The 20,061-nt window shown below is 48.3% G+C and overlaps 2 pseudogenes; one reads left to right on the forward strand and one right to left on the reverse strand.

Annotated features, from left to right (window-relative positions):
• Positions 1 to 1,871: 1,871 nt before the first annotated feature.
• On the reverse strand, positions 1,872 to 2,078 carry LOC142268462 (U2 spliceosomal RNA; annotated as a pseudogene).
• A 14,295-nt stretch (positions 2,079 to 16,373) lies between these two features.
• On the forward strand, positions 16,374 to 16,580 carry LOC142268463 (U2 spliceosomal RNA; annotated as a pseudogene).
• The last annotated feature ends 3,481 nt before the right edge of the window (positions 16,581 to 20,061 follow it).

Consider the following 20,061-nt stretch of genomic DNA (forward strand, 5'->3'; position numbering starts at 1 on the left):
ACCACAAGGAAGGGGTATACCGGGTGGTACAGGAGTATGAGCGGGTTTTTAGCAAGCACCCTCTAGATTTTGGGCAGATTAAAGGGGTTCAACACCACATCCCTACCGGTACACACTCCCCTATTAAAGAGAGATACAGGCCTATTCCCCCTGCGCACTACCAATGCGCCAAAGACATGTTGAGGAACATGAAGGAGGCAGGGGTTATTAGGGACAGCTGTAGTCCCTGGGCCGCTCCGTTGGTGCTGGTTAAGAAGAAGGATGGCACCATGCGGATGTGTGTGGATTACCGGAAGATTAACCAGATAACGCATAAGGATGCTTACCCTCTGCCCCGCATCAAAGAGTCCCTGGCCTCGCTGAGAACCGCTAACTACTTCTCCACCCTTGACCTCACCAGCGGGTACTGGCAGGTGGCCGTGGCACCGGAAGACCGAGAGAAGACTGCCTATGGGACCGTTTTGCTGTACTTGGATGATGTGATTGTGTACTCACAGACGTATGAAGCCCACCTGGAGCACCTAGCCGAGGTGTTCGCGTCCCTTGCCAAGTATGGGATGAAGTTGAAGCCCTCAAAGTGTCATCTGCTGAAACCCAGAGTGCAGTACCTAGGACATGTGGTTGGTGCGGAAGGTGTCGCCCCCAACCCCGAGAAGATCACCGCCATCCAAGACTGGCCGAGACCGACCACAGTGAGGGAAGTGAGGCAGTTTCTGGGCCTGGTGGGATATTACCGTCGCTTCATTAAGGGGTACACAAAGATGGCTGCCCCCATGCAAGACCTCCTCGTAGGACAGACCAAGGGTGGTAGATCCCTAGTAGCCCCATTGGTGTGGGAAGAAAAGCATGAGGAATCCTTCCGCCAGCTGAGAACAGCCCTGACCGGAGAGGAAATCCTAGCGTACCCTGACTACAGCCGCCCATTCATCCTCTACACCGACGCCAGCAATGTGGGCTTGGGGGCTGTTCTATCCCAGGTCCAAGACAGAAGGGAAAAGGTAATAGCTTATGCTAGCCGAAAACTCCGACCGACTGAGAGGAACCCTGAGAACTACATCTCCTTCAAGCTTGAGCTCTTGGCACTGGTGTGGGCTATCACCGAGCGGTTCCGCCATTACCTGGCAGCAGCCAAGTTCACCGCGTACACAGACAATAACCTGCTGACCCATCTAGATACGGCCAAGCTGGGCGCGTTGGAGCAGCGGTGGGTGACCAGGTTAGCCAACTACGATTTCACCATCAAGTACCGGGCCGGCCGTACCAACGTCAATGCCAATGCACTCTCCCGGATGCCCCACCTGTCGGAAGAGGGGCCAGAGGATGATGACCTCGAAGAGATCGAGTTGCCTGCATTTCACCGGCCATTCACTGAGAAGGTGCACGTCTACCAACAACGGGGCCTCCCATATGATGACAAGTTGAAAAAGTTATTAAGTGATTATTGGCTGCAATGGGGCTTTCTGGCTGGTGCCAGCCTCTCTTCTTAGCACACAGGAACCACAATCCCTACACCATGCTTCAATGGATTCTCTCATCCCAGCCCAGTAAAACTACATATTTTACACAGTCATAAGTAGCCAAAAGGGATCTATTCTATTCAATTGCAAATGATCTAGATAAGACTGAGAATAAGATACTGCACGGGACATAGCAGAGTTGGTCAAGTTGAGTGGAGATGAGTTTGCTATTTGGCACAGCTTTTTGCATCAATAAAGCAAGTAAAAGGTGTGAAAGATAAAAAAAAGGGTGAAAGTGTGAAAAGTGAATTGGCCAAATTGAGGTGCATATAAAGTTTTTGCTTTCTTTCAATTCACTAATGGGGCTCATTTGAATCAGGTGAATTGAGTTCTGCTTTTGGAAACTGGGTTAAGAAGGGGTGCACCGGTCCTGGAGGTACTGCAATACCAGGTCAATGCGTGCAGTGGACAGAGCAAGATTTTTTCCATCTCCTTGTTCTAAAAATCCATTTAATATATGGTCCCCAGAGAGGGGACGTATCAGATATTAAACTGATAAGAACAGATTTAAATTTTTTTTTTTTCTGTTTATCAGTAGGACTTCAAAATAACAAAGGTGATCGCCTCCCGTTGCCTGGGAACCGTCCAGGCACAAGAGGGCTATGTGTCACCAGAAGGCGCACACACTTCCTCAAGGCCGGCAGACGTGCAATCCCAGGCACCTTCCAGTACCGACCAAGGTAGCGTCCTCCGAAACTACACTTGATCTTAGCCAAAAGGCCGAGAAGCTATAACCCGAATTTGTTACGGCCTTGAGTGGCACCCTGGCCTATACCGGACACATCTTAGGGAGAGGGAGACAAACCCACGCCTACAGAAGACATTTTGTCACCAAGCCAACCCTTGAAAAGGCTGTTTTGCAGAGCAAAAACAAGAAGAATGGTGCTTTTTGCAGCCGCCGCCCACTGCAATGAATCTGAATAACTCCTCCTTTTGGACACAAGCACCTCCCCTCCCCCTTGCAGTCTTTCCAATTCATGATACAAAAAGACGGACGGACAGGACAGGACAGGACAGGCTGCCTGACTTTCCGTCACTGCCACCCTTTGCCATCCTTGCCCGTAGAAAGCCCTTTCATCATCCCCAAACCCTAATCTTTTCCCTTCCCTTCCCAGATGCGTCTCACTCCCTTTCATTAGGAAGTGAGCGCAGCCTTTTCTCCGTTCTGCACATGCGCGACGTTAAACACAAATGCGCAGGTGTGACGCCCTAGCAGCAGTCGGACTGCTCGGCAGACACTTTGATGAAAAACAAAAAGGTTTTTTACGGGGGAGAATATTTGTGACGCCACCTGCGGTGTGCGGTAATAAGGAATACCGCCGCTGCTGTATGGGAGTGCCGGGGCTGATGGTGTTGGGGCAGCCTGGTGGTGATTCCCTCCGCAGGTAGGGGCCCCGGGACTCAGGGTAGGGAATAGGTAGGAACAGCCTATATTGATATAGGGCCGGCAGGACGCTGGGGGCCAGGGTACTCACTCAGGTGTGATGACGCATTCAGTGGACACAGACTCTGAGGTAAACAAAGTCTCTTGGTACTGCTGCACTCGGTGACTGCACGTGCGGTGGTCCCTTTCAGTGATTCTGTGGTGGACTGGAGCCTTCCTCCATACACTGTATACTGTGTGTGTCCCTGGCCCCGTTGGCTTGAAACCTTCGGGTCCCGTCCCTCTTTTTAATTGGGACCTGCTCTTAGCAGCTGGCACGTGGGATTTTCTGTGACTGCTCTGTGTGGGAAGTCCTATCCCTCCGCTGTGCTGACGCCGCTAATCTCTGAGCCGTCAAGTACAGGCCACTGTCTGCGACCCAGCCAGGCTCTCCTCAGGGAGCTCTTAATCCCCAGGTCCTCTCTCTTTTTCAGTTACTACCAACTGTCTAACTGACTCCTCCCACCAGCCTGTCTGACTCATAGGTGGGCGGTTCCTTTCCCAGCTGGAACCACGCCCCTGGTGTGCCTGACAAGTGTAGTGTTTGGGTGACTAGGATTTGTGCTGTTAGTACAGAATCACTGTTGCGGACCCCGGAACCAAGGAGGGTGGGCCCTGCACCAAGGATAGAGAATAGTGCAGTTCCCTGTGACACCCTGGATTAGTCCAGGGGCGTCACATTCCCCCTTGGTTAAACGTAGCTCGTCCCCGAGCTACAGTGCACCCAGAGTGTTTATTTTTATCTGCAAAAAGTGAACATTTTAATAAGAAAAACATATCTATCCATCCCACGCAGGGGAGGCACTTGAACCCAACGTTTCGCTTTCCCAGTCCTTCATCCCACCCCCAAAGTTCCAAAAGGAGGCAAGCCACCGTTCCTGTTGGTGGCCAGACCTGGGCCATATGTCTCCCAGGTCTCTCCTCCACCTGTGTCTTCTCCTGTAGGTGGGGATGCAGTCCGTGGCTATGAATGGGAAATAACCATTTACAATAGCACCAGTTCGTGCTGGCTACCACCAGTCCTGTAGCCAAAGGTCCATTTTCAATAAAACTTATCATTGGTCGTCAATCAGGTCATGAATCCAGGTAATTAAAATAAAATCAACATTCTTCTTATCAACACTCTATATCAACATGTCTTACATGACTATCTTTAGCATGGAAAATAGTAGAATTAAAAGCATGGAAAATACTAAACATTTTTAAATTTACTCTATATTTAGACTATTTACATTAGGGTAGAGTAGCCGGGTTCCGCTACCATTCCTCATCTCTGAACCTATGTGGGGGCTGACCAAAGTTCACACGGGTGGACCTTCTCAGCTCCTGGCTTCCCTCTAACCCTTGTACTGTGGTGTTTGCTACTACCTGTTCCCCACTACTGGTGCTAGGTGTTGTAGGTGGTAATCTACGTGTTCGTGGTGCTGGTATGGGTACTTCTCTAGGTGCAATGATTTCAGGCCTCCTTGGTTCTGGTTCTTCCGCGGGTTGCGGGAATGTGAGTACAGGCACAATCACTGCTCCATTGTACATAGGCCAATCTTCCGGGAAGTCACCTAGGATGGTGTGGATCACTCTCTTCTTTTTCTCAGTCACTTGAGGTTGGGGCTGTTCTTCCTTCTGGATGTTCAGGGGTTCAGGGCACTTTTTCAAGTGGTCACGGGAAATTACAGCTGTGGTTCTTCCTTGGTCCTTGCTGACAAGACAGGTCTTCTGGTTGTTGAAATTGGAAGGCTGGACCACATATGGCTCTCTTTCCCACTGGTCGTCCAGTTTATGCATCTTTCTTTTTCTTTTTAAGACCACTTCTCCTGGTGAAAATGGAGGGGCTTGGGCTTGCTTGTTAAAGCTTCTTTCTTGCTTTTCCCTACTTTGGTCCAGATTCTCCTCGACATACTCTTGAATTTGCCTGTATTGAGCTCTACGCTTGGTATCCCAATCTGCATTTGGGGAATAAACTTCAGGCATCTCAACTTCCATCTCCAGATCCACTGGCAGTTACTGAGGCCCGGTCCTGATCTGTCCAGGTCTCCGCCTCCAGCTCTGCGGCGCCTGATAACTGGCCGAGTAGTACAGACGCTTGCTGCCGGTCATTCATCCCAAACATATCCAGGAGTGTGCGGATTTTTCTTTTGAATCCTTGCAGAGTGTCAGGGGAACCATCATATTGTGGTAGCCAGGTAGCGCCTGGCACATACGGTAAAGTCATTGGCATTATCTGCGCGGTCGCTCGTGCGTCCATGTCACCTTGATCTTGAGGGGGAACTGCCGCTGCGCTCGCTTCACCCGGCGCCGACATCTTTCTATGCCCCCTTGGTTTTCAGCAGCAAGATGGCGGCAACTGAATTTTTTTTTTTTTTATTCACTTTGGGCTCAACAGTTTTGGAGAAGGCGCACGTCACCCAGGTTAGTGGGTCCAGTCCAATCCTGTTCGTGACGCCAAAAATCAATGTGTGACGCCCTAGCAGCAGTCGGACTGCTCGGCAGACACTTTGATGAAAAACAAAAAGGTTTTTTACGGGGGAGAATATTTGTGACGCCACCTGCGGTGTGCGGTAATAAGGAATACCGCCGCTGCTGTATGGGAGTGCCGGGGCTGATGGTGTTGGGGCAGCCTGGTGGTGATTCCCTCCGCAGGTAGGGGCCCCGGGACTCAGGGTAGGGAATAGGTAGGAACAGCCTATATTGATATAGGGCCGGCAGGACGCTGGGGGCCAGGGTACTCACTCAGGTGTGATGACGCATTCAGTGGACACAGACTCTGAGGTAAACAAAGTCTCTTGGTACTGCTGCACTCGGTGACTGCACGTGCGGTGGTCCCTTTCAGTGATTCTGTGGTGGACTGGAGCCTTCCTCCATACACTGTATACTGTGTGTGTCCCTGGCCCCGTTGGCTTGAAACCTTCGGGTCCCGTCCCTCTTTTTAATTGGGACCTGCTCTTAGCAGCTGGCACGTGGGATTTTCTGTGACTGCTCTGTGTGGGAAGTCCTATCCCTCCGCTGTGCTGACGCCGCTAATCTCTGAGCCGTCAAGTACAGGCCACTGTCTGCGACCCAGCCAGGCTCTCCTCAGGGAGCTCTTAATCCCCAGGTCCTCTCTCTTTTTCAGTTACTACCAACTGTCTAACTGACTCCTCCCACCAGCCTGTCTGACTCATAGGTGGGCGGTTCCTTTCCCAGCTGGAACCACGCCCCTGGTGTGCCTGACAAGTGTAGTGTTTAGGTGACTAGGATTTGTGCTGTTAGTACAGAATCACTGTTGCGGACCCCGGAACCAAGGAGGGTGGGCCCTGCACCAAGGATAGAGAATAGTGCAGTTCCCTGTGACACCCTGGATTAGTCCAGGGGCGTCACACAGGCGTGCGTTCCATTACCCTCACTGCATTCCACTCCCATACAGGAAGTGGGCGCAGCTATTACTACGGTCGCACATAAAAGAACCCACGGCCACCACTGCACATAGCTGACTCCACCACAGGACACCCACTTCTACACCAACGCAGGTAAGACAGGATCGGCACCTCTATGCTCCCGTTACAATCAGGCTCAGTCACCATGTGATAACGCTCTCAACTCTTTAGTTGCAGGCTCCCCTTGCTTCACCTCCACTGGCTGTGCTGCCATTTCCTCTCCCACCTGGAAGGTATACTTTATTCCACTATTTTCCTGTTTCTCTCTTCCCCCTTTTCCCATAACCTACTTTTATCTGCATTTGTGGGGTATCTATATGCTATTTACATCATAGTTTTATTCATTAATATGGAAGGGAAGAGTGCCCATGAGAGTGTTGAACTGCGGAGAGCAAGAGATTAAGCTGCTCCGATTTGCCACCATTGATAAGCTGTTCTCAGTAGATACACATGCTATCCAAACAGCAGCATCCACCATTGCTTCAGCCCACCCATTCAGTGACAGCTCACCAAGTCAGCCAGAGGAGTGGTGTAAGGAATTACACGTAGGCACTGACTCCACACCTTCACATCACAAGAAGGGGGTCTACAGGCTAGTGCAAGAATACGAGCAAGTCTTCAGCAAACATCCGCTAGACTTTTGAAGAATAAAAGGGGTCAAACACTACATCCCCACAAGTGCACACCCACCCATCAAAGATAGATATAAGCCAAAACTACCTGCACATTACCAGTGTACCAAGGACATGTTGAGCAACATGAAGGAGGCTGGGGTTATCCGTGACAGTTGTAGCCTCTGGGCAGCTCCGTTGGTCCTGTTAAAGAAGAAGGACAGCACCACTCCCCTGTATTGAGGAATAGCTAGCTGCATTGAGAACTGCAAATTATTTTTCTACCCTTGATCTCACTAGTCGCTATTGGCAAGTGTCCGTTGCTGAGGCAGACCGGGAGAAGACCGCCTTTGCCACCCCGATGGGTCTCTGCGAGTTCAAAAGCATGCCCTTCGAGCTGTGCAATTTGCCAGGAACCTTCCAGAGGCTGATGGAATGCTGCTTGGGACACCGAAACTTTGAAACGGTACTGCTATACCTTTATGATGTTATTGTTTATTCTAAAGCAAACAAGATTTTAGGGTGTATAAAAAGCGAGATTAGATCCGGTGATCCCAACGTATTGTTACCCCTCTATAAATCACTTGTAAGGCCACAATCATACATACATACATCTTTCATTGTATAAGTCTAAATTATTAACCAAACAAAATATATGCCACCGGCCGGGGCATTACATTAGACTGGTAAAACTAAATCAATGTGAATATTGTATCACCTCGAAGTTAATTGGTTATACAAAAGAATTTTATTCTCATTACTTTCATTTTTTATTTTATGTGGTCCTTGTTTTATGTGGTCCTTGGTTTTAGTAATAATCAGTGTATTGTATATTATCAAATACTCTGTCTTGAAACAAGGATAGCAAAAAATGTTTTATTTGTGGTCTATTAATAAAATTATAAAAACCCATCTAGCGCTGGTTTATTGTGGATTTTTACTTAAAATCCTTTACACAGTTTATTAAAGGCTACTTTACACACTGCGATATCGGTCCCGATATCGCTAGTGTGGATACCCGCCCCCATCTGTTGCGCGACACGGGCAAATCGCTGCCCATGCTGCACAACACCGACCAGACCCGTCACACATACTTACCTGCCCGGCGACGTCGCTGTGACCGGCGAACCGCCTCCTTTCTAAGGGGGCGGTCCGTGCGGCGTCACAGCGACGTCACTGAGCGACCGCCCAATAGCAGCGGAGGGGCGGAGATGAGTGGCCGGAACATCCCGCCCACCTCCTTCCTTCCTCATAGCGGCTGGGAGGCAGGTAAGGAGAGGTTCCTCGTTTCTGCGGTGTCACACGGAGCGATGTGTGCTGCCGCAGGAGCGACGAACTACATCGTTACTGCTGCAGTAACGATAATCGAGAATGGAGACCCATGTCACCGATGAGCGATTTTGCACGTTTTTGCAGCGATGCAAAATCGCTCATCGGTGTCACACGCAGCAACATCGCTAATGCGGCCGGATGTGCGTCACAAATTCCGTGACCCCAACGACTCCGCATTAGCGATGTCGCAGCGTGTAAAGCCCCCTTTAGTGGGAGTGGTGTACAGGGTCTTAGCAGTAAAGAGTATTCCATATTTCTGCCAGATACCCACAGAGATATTGAAATCTGAAAAAAGAGACTTCTGCTCATTGAAGGTAAGAACTGCTCACATAGCGTTCAACTCCACAGCAAACGAGTGCTCTAGCACTGGCATCTCAGGAGGGATATTCCCCTACTACACATGTGTGTCTGGGTCCCTGTGACAGTTTACAGGACATAACTCAGGGCACCTAGACAGAAGGCAGAGGGACTACTTTCTATTTCTGGTGTAGAGCTTAGTACAATATATATATATATACTATTACATGTGACACATGTACCTTGTATTACCATTATTCGCTGTATATGAACCCCTTTTCTCCGGGCATTATTTGTCTATAGCATTTTTCACGAACCTGAGGCAACTGAGAACCCTTCAGTGAAGGAATTCCACTAACCCTCACAATACCAACCAGGGGCCTCCCTGCAGTAACTCAGGTAGTTGTACCCATTCTCTTTCCGCATTCTATGTGTTCTTCTTCTTTCTTCTTTTTTTTCTTTTTTCTTCTTTTTATTTCTATCATGTAGTTCAGGGGTTTATAGATATATGTCCTGCATCTCATATTTCCTTTAGTGGTGCTTCTTACCCATTCTCATATCATTTACCCTAGTATTTCATGATCCTGAGGCGACTGAGAACCCTTTAATAAAGGAATCCTTTTTCATTTGAATTGTCAAGTGATACTTACCAGTGACTATCACGTAATGTTACAGGTAGTTGCATTTTCTTCCTCTTCTTTCTCTCCTTTCTTCTTTGTCACACGGTCCATTGTGTTATAGCCCACGTGTCATGATAACACTTGTACCATCTTTTCATTTAGATTCCACCTACATTTATTTACCGATTCCAGTTCTGAAATAGGCTTTCATGATCTACTCACTAGAATTCTCAAGTGCATAAGGTACTGAGACATATACATGTTCACACCATTATAAAGAACAAAGTATAAACATTGAGGTTTTTCTCACACCCATGTTCCTGTGTTCTTTGATATGATATGTGTTCATTTCCTTCACTATATAGGATTGCAAGTTTTCCATTTGTACCTTAATGGCAATGACGCTATACAATTGAACACATATCATCCTGTTATCCATATAGGTGTGTATTTACCTGCTTGACTATTTTTGGTTGTTTGATCCAGAATGTTTCTCCAGATAGGTCATGTGGAAATTTTCTTTCCTCAGTACAAATGTTTTCACTATGGCTTTGGAAAACTTTTTTGTATGTGCATCATGGTCATTTGACCCATTGTACTCTCAAGTAGCAATATATTGTACTGTTATGTTGTACTATGTACTAATTACGTGTTTATATGGTTTTGTAACCCTTTATGATCTTAGATAACTTTATCCTTGATAAAGACCTAAAAACAAGGTCGAAACGTTGGATGAATTATCCTTTTGCACAAATAAAGAATTTTCAGCATTCCAAGAGTTCTTTTCTTACGTTATTGATCACTATAGTGTGCCAGAGCTATTTCTATTGAATTGACTGTTATTTTTTCTGAGCACCTGCTATATACACAGTGACCCAGACATATTCAAGTTTCATTCAGAAGGCAGAGGGAAGCCTTAGCAGCTGAGCCTATATCTTGGCTTGTGAGCATTAGAACAGGCCGGCGATTACAGGGTAACATGAAAAATGTCCAGCTTGCATTATGACTAGAACATGACAATATCCTTTTAAGTACTAACCTATGATGCGTTCCTAAGCAGTTGATGTTATATGTTCTACATTTCATTTTCTGCATACTTTACAAGTAGTAGAATTTGCTTTGATATAGGCAACTGGATTTTCACAATGAAAAGGCAAAGGATAACGCCCGAAAAAGACGCCATACATTATGTCAGTGCCATCACTGACAAACCTGGATTGACCATGAAATACATCAATCCCCTTAAAGGTGAGTTAAAACAAGTTTTAACTAAATTGCCTTAATATTGTCATGCATTAGAATGACTGTCTTAGGTAATGATAAATATTTTCTACAGGAAGAGGAGTGTTTGCTGAAACTGAAATCGAAAAAGGGAGTTTTGTTGCAGAATATCGAGGCGAGCTCACGTATGCACTTACGATGGTAGACAACTACTCGAGATTTATGGTTGTGGTACAAGTCAAAGATCTAATGGCCCATACTGCAGCGAAGGTCTTCCAAGCACACTTATGCAGACCTCATGGCTACTCAGAGAGAGTCCTCACAGATCAAGGCACAGCCTTTGAAGCGGAAATCTTCAAGGACTTCTGCAGCTTTTACCGATGCAGGAAGATGCGCACTACACCCTACCATGCTCAAACCAATGGTTATCAACCTGCTCAGGACTTTACCCCATATTCCAGATGTGGCCTTACAAGTGATTTATAGAGGGGTAACAATACGTTGGGCTCACCGGATCTAATCTCCCTTTTTATACACCCTAAAATCTTGTTTGCTTTAGAATAAACAATAACATCATAAAGGTATAGCAGTACCGTTTCAAAGTTTCGGTGTCCCAAGCAGCATTCCATCAGCCTCTGGAAGGTTCCTGGCAAATTGCACAGCTCGAAGGGCATGCTTTTGAACTCGCAGAGACCCATCGGGGTGGCAAAGGCGGTCTTCTCCCGGTCTGCCTCAGCAACGGACACTTGCCAATAGCGACTAGTGAGATCAAGGGTAGAAAAATAATTTGCAGTTCTCAATGCAGCTAGCTATTCCTCAATACAGGGGAGTGGTGCTGTCCTTTTTCTTTAACAGGACCAACGGAGCTGCCCAGAGGCTACAACTGTCACGGATAACCCCAGCCTCCTTCATGTTGCTCAACATGTCCTTGGTACACTGGTAATGTGCAGGTAGTTTTGGCTTATATCTCTCTTTGATGGGTGGGTGTGCACTTGTGGGGATGTAGTGTTTGACCCCTTTTATTCTTCAAAAGTCTAGCGGATGTTTGCTGAAGACTTGCTCGTATTCTTGCACTAGCCTGTAGACCCCCTTCTTGTGATGTGAAGGTGTGGAGTCAGTGCCTACGTGTAATTCCTTACACCACTCCTCTGGCTGACTTGGTGAGCTGTCACTGAATGGGTGGGCTGAAGCAATGGTGGATGCTGCTGTTTGGATAGCATGTGTATCTACTGAGAACAGCTTATCAATGGTGGCAAATCGGAGCAGCTTAATCTCTTGCTCTCCGCAGTTCAACACTCTCATGGGCACTCTTCCCTTCCATATTAATGAATAAAACTATGATGTAAATAGCATATAGATACCCCACAAATGCAGATAAAAGTAGGTTATGGGAAAAGGGGGAAGAGAGAAACAGGAAAATAGTGGAATAAAGTATACCTTCCAGGTGGGAGAGGAAATGGCAGCACAGCCAGTGGAGGTGAAGCAAGGGGAGCCTGCAACTAAAGAGTTGAGAGCGTTATCACATGGTGACTGAGCCTGATTGTAACGGGAGCATAGAGGTGCCGATCCTGTCTTACCTGCGTTGGTGTAGAAGTGGGTGTCCTGTGGTGGAGTCAGCTATGTGCAGTGGTGGCCGTGGGTTCTTTTATGTGCGACCGTAGTAATAGCTGCGCCCACTTCCTGTATGGGAGTGGAATGCAGTGAGGGTAATGGAACGCACGCCTGTGTGACGCCCCTGGACTAATCCAGGGTGTCACAGGGAACTGCACTATTCTCTATCCTTGGTGCAGGGCCCACCCTCCTTGGTTCCGGGGTCCGCAACAGTGATTCTGTACTAACAGCACAAATCCTAGTCACCCAAACACTACACTTGTCAGGCACACCAGGGGCGTGGTTCCAGCTGGGAAAGGAACCGCCCACCTATGAGTCAGACAGGCTGGTGGGAGGAGTCAGTTAGACAGTTGGTAGTAACTGAAAAAGAGAGAGGACCTGGGGATTAAGAGCTCCCTGAGGAGAGCCTGGCTGGGTCGCAGACAGTGGCCTGTACTTGACGGCTCAGAGATTAGCGGCGTCAGCACAGCGGAGGGATAGGACTTCCCACACAGAGCAGTCACAGAAAATCCCACGTGCCAGCTGCTAAGAGCAGGTCCCAATTAAAAAGAGGGACGGGACCCGAAGGTTTCAAGCCAACGGGGCCAGGGACACACACAGTATACAGTGTATGGAGGAAGGCTCCAGTCCACCACAGAATCACTGAAAGGGACCACCGCACGTGCAGTCACCGAGTGCAGCAGTACCAAGAGACTTTGTTTACCTCAGAGTCTGTGTCCACTGAATGCGTCATCACACCTGAGTGAGTACCCTGGCCCCCAGCGTCCTGCCGGCCCTATATCAATATAGGCTGTTCCTACCTATTCCCTACCCTGAGTCCCGGGGCCCCTACCTGCGGAGGGAATCACCACCAGGCTGCCCCAACACCATCAGCCCCGGCACTCCCATACAGCAGTGGCGGTATTCCTTATTACCGCACACCGCAGGTGGCGTCACAAATATTCTCCCCCGTAAAAAACCTTTTTGTTTTTCATCAAAGTGTCTGCCGAGCAGTCCAACTGCTGCTAGGGCGTCACACATTGACTTTTGGCGTCACGAACAGGATTGGACTGGACCCACTAACCTGGGTGACGTGCGCCTTCTCCAAAACTGTTGAGCCCAAAGTGAATAAAAAAAAAAAAAATTCAGTTGCCGCCATCTTGCTGCTGAAAACCAAGGGGGCATAGAAAGATGTCGGCGCCGGGTGAAGCGAGCGCAGCGGCAGTTCCCCCTCAAGATCAAGGTGACATGGACGCACGAGCGACCGCGCAGATAATGCCAATGACTTTACCGTATGTGCCAGGCGCTACCTGGCTACCACAATATGATGGTTCCCCTGACACTCTGCAAGGATTCAAAAGAAAAATCCGCACACTCCTGGATATGTTTGGGATGAATGACCGGCAGCAAGCGTCTGTACTACTCGGCCAGTTATCAGGCGCCGCAGAGCTGGAGGCGGAGACCTGGACAGATCAGGACCGGGCCTCAGTAACTGCCAGTGGATCTGGAGATGGAAGTTGAGATGCCTGAAGTTTATTCCCCAAATGCAGATTGGGATACCAAGCGTAGAGCTCAATACAGGCAAATTCAAGAGTATGTCGAGGAGAATCTGGACCAAAGTAGGGAAAAGCAAGAAAGAAGCTTTAACAAGCAAGCCCAAGCCCCTCCATTTTCACCAGGAGAAGTGGTCTTAAAAAGAAAAAGAAAGATGCATAAACTGGACGACCAGTGGGAAAGAGAGCCATATGTGGTCCAGCCTTCCAATTTCAACAACCAGAAGACCTGTCTTGTCAGCAAGGACCAAGGAAGAACCACAGCTGTAATTTCCCGTGACCACTTGAAAAAGTGCCCTGAACCCCTGAACATCCAGAAGGAAGAACAGCCCCAACCTCAAGTGACTGAGAAAAAGAAGAGAGTGATCCACACCATCCTAGGTGACTTCCCGGAAGATTGGCCTATGTACAATGGAGCAGTGATTGTGCCTGTACTCACATTCCCGCAACCCGCGGAAGAACCAGAACCAAGGAGGCCTGAAATCATTGCACCTAGAGAAGTACCCATACCAGCACCACGAACACGTAGATTACCACCTACAACACCTAGCACCAGTAGTGGGGAACAGGTAGTAGCAAACACCACAGTACAAGGGTTAGAGGGAAGCCAGGAGCTGAGAAGGTCCACCCGTGTGAACTTTGGTCAGCCCCCACATAGGTTCAGAGATGAGGAATGGTAGCGGAACCCGGCTACTCTACCCTAATGTAAATAGTCTAAATATAGAGTAAATTTAAAAATGTTTAGTATTTTCCATGCTTTTAATTCTACTATTTTCCATGCTAAAGATAGTCATGTAAGACATGTTGATATAGAGTGTTGATAAGAAGAATGTTGATTTTATTTTAATTACCTGGATTCATGACCTGATTGACGACCAATGATAAGTTTTATTGAAAATGGACCTTTGGCTACAGGACTGGTGGTAGCCAGCACGAACTGGTGCTATTGTAAATGGTTATTTCCCATTCATAGCCACGGACTGCATCCCCACCTACAGGAGAAGACACAGGTGGAGGAGAGACCTGGGAGACATATGGCCCAGGTCTGGCCACCAACAGGAACGGTGGCTTGCCTCCTTTTGGAACTTTGGGGGTGGGATGAAGGACTGGGAAAGCGAAACGTTGGGTTCAAGTGCCTCCCCTGCGTGGGATGGATAGATATGTTTTTCTTATTAAAATGTTCACTTTTTGCAGATAAAAATAAACACTCTGGGTGCACTGTAGCTCGGGGACGAGCTACGTTTAACCAAGGGGGAATGTGACGCCCCTGGACTAATCCAGGGTGTCACAGGGAACTGCACTATTCTCTATCCTTGGTGCAGGGCCCACCCTCCTTGGTTCCGGGGTCCGCAACAGTGATTCTGTACTAACAGCACAAATCCTAGTCACCCAAACACTACACTTGTCAGGCACACCAGGGGCGTGGTTCCAGCTGGGAAAGGAACCGCCCACCTATGAGTCAGACAGGCTGGTGGGAGGAGTCAGTTAGACAGTTGGTAGTAACTGAAAAAGAGAGAGGACCTGGGGATTAAGAGCTCCCTGAGGAGAGCCTGGCTGGGTCGCAGACAGTGGCCTGTACTTGACGGCTCAGAGATTAGCGGCGTCAGCACAGCGGAGGGATAGGACTTCCCACACAGAGCAGTCACAGAAAATCCCACGTGCCAGCTGCTAAGAGCAGGTCCCAATTAAAAAGAGGGACGGGACCCGAAGGTTTCAAGCCAACGGGGCCAGGGACACACACAGTATACAGTGTATGGAGGAAGGCTCCAGTCCACCACAGAATCACTGAAAGGGACCACCGCACGTGCAGTCACCGAGTGCAGCAGTACCAAGAGACTTTGTTTACCTCAGAGTCTGTGTCCACTGAATGCGTCATCACACCTGAGTGAGTACCCTGGCCCCCAGCGTCCTGCCGGCCCTATATCAATATAGGCTGTTCCTACCTATTCCCTACCCTGAGTCCCGGGGCCCCTACCTGCGGAGGGAATCACCACCAGGCTGCCCCAACACCATCAGCCCCGGCACTCCCATACAGCAGCGGCGGTATTCCTTATTACCGCACACCGCAGGTGGCGTCACAAATATTCTCCCCCGTAAAAAACCTTTTTGTTTTTCATCAAAGTGTCTGCCGAGCAGTCCGACTGCTGCTAGGGCGTCACACCTGCGCATTTGTGTTTAACGTCGCGCATGTGCAGAACGGAGAAAAGGCTGCGCTCACTTCCTAATGAAAGGGAGTGAGACGCATCTGGGAAGGGAAGGGAAAAGATTAGGGTTTGGGGATGATGAAAGGGCTTTCTACGGGCAAGGATGGCAAAGGGTGGCAGTGACGGAAAGTCAGGCAGCCTGTCCTGTCCTGTCCTGTCCGTCCGTCTTTTTGTATCATGAATTGGAAAGACTGCAAGGGGGAGGGGAGGTGCTTGTGTCCAAAAGGAGGAGTTATTCAGATTCATTGCAGTGGGCGGCGGCTGCAAAAAGCACCATTCTTCTTGTTTTTGCTCTGCAAAACAGCCTTTTCAAGGGTTGGCTTGGTGACAAAATGTCTTCTGTAGGCGTGGGTTTGTCTCCCTCTCCCTAAGATGTGTCCGGTATAGGCCAGGGTGCCACTCAAGGCCGTAACCAATTCGGGTTATAGCTTCTCGGCCTTTTGGCTAAGATCAAGTGTAGTTTCGGAGGACGCTACCTTGGTCGGTACTGGAAGGTGCCTGGGATTGCACGTCTGCCGGCCTTGAGGAAGTGTGTGCGCCTTCTGGTGACACATAGCCCTCTTGTGCCTGGACGGTTCCCAGGCAACGGGAGGCGATCACCTTTGTTATTTGGAAGTCCTACTGATAAACAGAAAAAAAAAAAAATTAAATCTGTTCTTATCAGTTTAATATCTGATACGTCCCCTCTCTGGGGACCATATATTAAATGGATTTTTAGAACAAGGAGATGGAAAAAATCTTGCTCTGTCCACTGCACGCATTGACCTGGTATTGCAGTACCTCCAGGACCGGTGCACCCCTTCTTAACCCAGTTTCCAAAAGCAGAACTCAATTCACCTGATTCAAATGAGCCCCATTAGTGAATTGAAAGAAAGCAAAAACTTTATATGCACCTCAATTTGGCCAATTCACTTTTCACACTTTCACCCTTTTTTTTATCTTTCACACCTTTTACTTGCTTTATTGATGCAAAAAGCTGTGCCAAATAGCAAACTCATCTCCACTCAACTTGACCAACTCTGCTATGTCCCGTGCAGTATCTTATTCTCAGTCTTATCTAGATCATTTGCAATTGAATAGAATAGATCCCTTTTGGCTACTTATGACTGTGTAAAATATGTAGTTTTACTGGGCTGGGATGAGAGAATCCATTGAAGCATGGTGTAGGGATTGTGGTTCCTGTGTGCTAAGAAGAGAGGCTGGCACCAGCCAGAAAGCCCCATTGCAGCCAATAATCACTTAATAACTTTTTCAACTTGTCATCATATGGGAGGCCCCGTTGTTGGTAGACGTGCACCTTCTCAGTGAATGGCCGGTGAAATGCAGGCAACTCGATCTCTTCGAGGTCATCATCCTCTGGCCCCTCTTCCGACAGGTGGGGCATCCGGGAGAGTGCATTGGCATTGACGTTGGTACGGCCGGCCCGGTACTTGATGGTGAAATCGTAGTTGGCTAACCTGGTCACCCACCGCTGCTCCAACGCGCCCAGCTTGGCCGTATCTAGATGGGTCAGCAGGTTATTGTCTGTGTACGCGGTGAACTTGGCTGCTGCCAGGTAATGGCGGAACCGCTCGGTGATAGCCCACACCAGTGCCAAGAGCTCAAGCTTGAAGGAGATGTAGTTCTCAGGGTTCCTCTCAGTCGGTCGGAGTTTTCGCTAGCATAAGCTATTACCTTTTCCCTTCTGTCTTGGACCTGGGATAGAACAGCCCCCAAGCCCACATTGCTGGCGTCGGTGTAGAGGATGAATGGGCGGCTGTAGTCAGGGTACGCTAGGATTTCCTCTCCGGTCAGGGCTGTTCTCAGCTGGCGGAAGGATTCCTCATGCTTTTCTTCCCACACCAATGGGGCTACTAGGGATCTACCACCCTTGGTCTGTCCTACGAGGAGGTCTTGCATGGGGGCAGCCATCTTTGTGTACCCCTTAATGAAGCGACGGTAATATCCCACCAGGCCCAGAAACTGCCTCACTTCCCTCACTGTGGTCGGTCTCGGCCAGTCTTGGATGGCGGTGATCTTCCCGGGGTTGGGGGCGACACCTTCCGCACCAACCACATGTCCTAGGTACTGCACTCTGGGTTTCAGCAGATGACACTTTGAGGGCTTCAACTTCATCCCATACTTGGCAAGGGACGCGAACACCTCGGCTAGGTGCTCCAGGTGGGCTTCATACGTCTGTGAGTACACAATCACATCATCCAAGTACAGCAAAACGGTCCCATAGGCAGTCTTCTCTCGGTCTTCCGGTGCCACGGCCACCTGCCAGTACCCGCTGGTGAGGTCAAGGGTGGAGAAGTAGTTAGCGGTTCTCAGCGAGGCCAGGGACTCTTTGATGCGGGGCAGAGGGTAAGCATCCTTATGCGTTATCTGGTTAATCTTCCGGTAATCCACACACATCCGCATGGTGCCATCCTTCTTCTTAACCAGCACCAACGGAGCGGCCCAGGGACTACAGCTGTCCCTAATAACCCCTGCCTCCTTCACGTTCCTCAACATGTCTTTGGCGCATTGGTAGTGCGCAGGGGGAATAGGCCTGTATCTCTCTTTAATAGGGGAGTGTGTACCGGTAGGGATGTGGTGTTGAACCCCTTTAATCTGCCCAAAATCTAGAGGGTGCTTGCTAAAAACCCGCTCATACTCCTGTACCACCCGGTATACCCCTTCCTTGTGGTGTATGGGGGTATCATCAGTGCCGACATGTAGCTCTCGATACCACTCGCCTAACTCCCCCAGGGATGAGTGGGAACCGGCAGCAGGCGGTGTGACCGGGGGAACGGCTTCATGGATCGTGTGGGGATCTAGAGTGAGCAATTTGGCAAGGGTAGCGTACCGGGTGGTGCATGAATGCACACATATTGGTTTTATAATCTTATTGTATTACTTTATATTCTTATTTCACTTGTGCATATCTCCACCATAATCCTGGCTAAGAAATATAGCTTTTTTTGGGGTACACAGGTAGTAAGGTCTTCTTTCTATTTCTTTAGGGGTGATATAGCCTGGTGGAACTCTAGACCTCTAACATTATATATGCACCCTTTTTCTTTATGGTTCTTGGACACCTTATAACATTCTTCCATACATATATATCTTTCTCATAAATTATAAATAATTAGGCATTTTTATATATTTTATTTACATTTTCATAAATAACTTTTTACAAAGCATGGGGGACATTCTCACATACATATAATTTTCATGTACGCATTCTGAAAATTTACGCATAAACCGTACACACTCCTTTTTGTAACAATTTCTATAACTCATTCGCTGAACTCTCATCCCGGATATTCATTCTTACACCGAATTTCCTGTTATAACACAACATTCATGATTTTTATTCAATTTATTTTTATTTTTTAGGTTTATTAGTAGTGATGAGCGAGTACTAAAAAGCTCGGGTGCTCGAAGCTCGGGCCGAGCCTTCCAAGATACTCGTGTACTCGGCCCGAGCACCGAGCCCAATGTTATCCTATGGGAGACCCGAGTATTTTTGTGAAATGACCACCGGCAGCATGTAGAAACCCTAAAAATGGCACAAAGTCTCCGAAGAGTGCTCAAATGACATGGCAACAGCATGGGGAAGACCCCTTGAAGCATTTATCACTCAAAAGTCACAGCTGTGAATAATTTTGTCCGCGTTTTACGCCATTTTTACGGACTCACCAGAAAACCTTCCAAAATGACACCAAAATGATTTTTCATAGCGGAAATGTTAAGGGCACATACCCAATAGTGAGATAAAGCTAATGTATGTTACTTTTTGAGATCAATACATGAAAGATTTTACGTAAAACATTGTGTGGCACTCCGATGTCCCTGAGAAGAGACGTACATAAAGGCCTCTGAGTCTAATGTGCCCATTTTGAGGAACTGAGTCTTTGTAGTATTTTCCTTTGCCAGGGCAGTCCAAAATTGTGAGGTTCACCAATGCCCCTGCATACAGACGTGCATGATGGCCTGTAAACCTGAAGTGCCCATTGTAAGGAAGTGGGTCTATTGTAGTATAACCCTTAGGCAGGGCAGCCAAAAATTGGGAGGCTCCACGTTGTCCCTGGATAGAGACGTGCATGAGGGCCTCAAAACATTAAGTGTCCAGTGTCAGGAAGTGGGTGTATTATAGTATAGCCCTTAGGCAGGGCAGCCAAAAATTGGGAGGCTCCACGTTGTCCCTGGATAGAGACGTGCATGAGGGCCTGTAAACCTGAAGTGCCCATTGGAAGGAAGTGGGTCTTTTGTAGTATAGCCCTTTGGCAGGGCAGCCAAAAATTGGGAGGCTCCAC

This window comes from Anomaloglossus baeobatrachus, unplaced genomic scaffold (assembly GCF_048569485.1).
Source record: "Anomaloglossus baeobatrachus isolate aAnoBae1 unplaced genomic scaffold, aAnoBae1.hap1 Scaffold_3019, whole genome shotgun sequence".
NCBI lineage: Eukaryota > Metazoa > Chordata > Amphibia > Anura > Aromobatidae > Anomaloglossus > Anomaloglossus baeobatrachus.